Source organism: Silurus aristotelis, assembly GCF_946808225.1.
Source record: "Silurus aristotelis genome assembly, chromosome: 8".
NCBI classification, from domain to species: Eukaryota; Metazoa; Chordata; class Actinopteri; order Siluriformes; family Siluridae; genus Silurus; species Silurus aristotelis.
In genome coordinates, this window is record NC_139581.1 from 30883750 (window position 1) to 30886249 (window position 2500).

At 51.5% G+C, this 2500-nt stretch overlaps 1 protein-coding gene across 1 annotated transcript in view; it reads right to left on the reverse strand.

Moving 5' to 3' along the window:
* Positions 1-2500, reverse strand: part of clpb (ClpB family mitochondrial disaggregase) — a 37185-nt gene that overhangs the window by 5388 nt on the left and 29297 nt on the right. The gene's annotated exons all lie outside the window — the stretch shown is intronic.

Here is a 2500-nt window from a genome sequence, read left to right on the forward strand (position 1 = left end):
AACTGCAGCTCTGTAATTGTCATGGTAACATCTCCCCCTCTCTCTCAACTCTCGTCTTTTCCATCTTTTTCTCTCCATCACTCCTGCCTCTGAGTAAAAAATATTCCTCGTATGAACTTTAATATAAATAAATGTGGATTGTCAAGGCTGCTAAAAAAAATTAATGCTGCTGGTCAGGTGCAAAATGAGACATCTGACATTCAGCATCCATCTCCCCAACAAACAAACAAAGATCTCCCTCTGTGTGTGTGTGTGTGTGTGTGTGTGTGTGTGTGTGTGTGTGTGTGTGTGTGTGTGTGTGTGTATATGTGCAGTACAGTGTGTGGAATGTGTGGTGGAGTATGTAGAGTATGTGGTGTGAGTGAATGAAGCTTGTGGTGGAGTGTGTGGAGTTTGTGGTTAAGTGTGTGGTGTGAGTGGTGGAGTGAGTGGACTGTGTGGTGGAGTGTGTGGAGTTTGTGGTGGAGTGTTTGGTGTGAGTGGTGGAGTGTGTGGAATGTGTGGTGGACTGTGTGGGGTTTGTGGTGGAGTGTGTGGTGTGAGTGGTGAAGTGTGTGGTGGAATGAGTGGAATGTGTGGTGGTGTGTGTGGAGTAAATGGTGGAGTGTGTGGAGTTTGTGGTGGAGTGTGTGGAGTAAATGGAATGTGTGGTGGAGTGTGTTGTGAAGTGGTGGAGTGAGTGCAATGTGTGGGGGACTGTGTGGGGTTTGTGGTGGAGTGTGTGGTGTGAGCGGTGGAGTGTGTGGAATGTGTGGTGGACAGTGTGTGGAATGTGTGGTGGAGTGTGTGGGGTTTGTGGTGGAGTGTGTGGAATGTGTGGTGGACTGTGGAGTTTGTGGTGGAGTGTGTGGTGTGAGTGGTGGAGTGTGTGGTGGAGTGAGTGGAATGTGTGGTGGAGTGAGTGGAATGTGTGGTGGTGTGTGTGGAGTGAGTGGTGGAGTGTGTGGAGTGAGTGGTGGAGTGTGTGGAGTTTGTTGTGGAGTGTGTGGAGTGAGTGGTGGAGTGTGTGTTGGAGTGAGTGGTGTAAGTAAGTGGTGGAGTGTGTGGAGTGAGTGGTGGAGTGTGTGGAGTAGTGTGTGGTGTGAGTGAGTGGTGGAGTGAGTGGAGTTTGTGGTGGTGTGAGTGGTGGAGTGTGTTGTGGAGTGAGTGGTGGAGTAATTGAAGTGAGTGGTGGAGTGTGTGGTGGAGTGTGTGGAGTGAGTGGTGGAGTGTGTGAAGTAGTGTGTGGAGTGAGTGGTGGAGTGAGTGGACTGTGTGGTGGAGTGTGTGGAGTTTGTGGTGGAGAGTGTGGAATGTGTGGTGGACTGTGTGGGGTTTGTGGTGGAGTGTGTGGTGTGAGTGGTGGAGTGTGTGGTGGAATGAGTGGAATGTGTGGTGGTGTGTGTGGAGTGAGTGGTGGAGAGTGTGGAATGTGTGGTGGAGTGTGTGGAGTTTGTGGTGGAGTGTGTGGAGTGAGTGGAATGTGTGGTGGAGTGTGTTGTGAAGTGGTGGAGTGAGTCCAATGTCTGGTGGACTGTGTGGGGTTTGTAGTGGAGTGTGTGGTGTGAGTGGTGGAGTGTGTGGTAAAGTGAGTGGTGGACTGTGTGGTGGAGTGTGTGGAGTAGTGTGTGGTGTGAGTGAGTGGTGGAGTGAGTGGAATTTGTGGTGGTGTGAGTGGTGGAGTGTGTTGTGGAGTGAGTGGTGGAGTGTATGGAATATGTGGTGTGAGTGAGTGGTGGAGTAATTGAAGTGAGTGGTGAAGTGTGTGGTGGAGTGTGTGGAGTGAGTGGTGGAGTGTGTGAAGTAGTGTGTGGAGTGAGTGGACTGTGTGGTGGAGTGTGTGGAGTTTGTGGTGGAGTGTGTGGAATGTGTGGTGGACTGTGTGGGGTTTGTGGTGGAGTGTGTGGTGTGAGTGGTGGAGTGTGTGGTGGAATGAGTGGAATGTGTGGTGGTGTGTGTGGAGTGAGTGGTGGAGAGTGTGGAATGTGTGGTGGAGTGTGTGGAGTTTGTGGTGAGTGTGTGGAGTGAGTGGAATGTGTGGTGGAGTGTGTTGTGAAGTGGTGGAGTGAGTGCAATGTCTGGTGGACTGTGTGGGGTTTGTAGTGGAGTGTGTGGTGTGAGTGGTGGAGAGTGTGGTAAAGTGAGTGGTGGACTGTGTGGTGGAGTGTGTGGTGTAAGTGGTGGACTGTGTGGTGGACTGTGGAGTTTGTGGTGGAGTGTGTGGTGTGAGTGGTGGAGTGTGTGGTGGAGTGAGTGGAATGTGTGGTGGTGTGTGTGGAGTCAGTGGTGGAGTGTGTGGAGTGAGTGGTGGAGTGTGTGGAATTTGTGGTGGAGTGTGTGTTGTGAGTGGTGGAGTGTGTGGGGTTTGTGGTGGAGTGTGTGGTGGAGTGTGTGGTGTGAGTGGTGGAGTGTGTGGTGGAATGAGTGGAATGTGTGGTGGTGTGTGTGGTGTAAATAAGTGGTGGAGTATGTTGAGTGAGTGGTGGAGTGTGTGGAGTAGTGTGTGGTGTGAGTGGTGGAG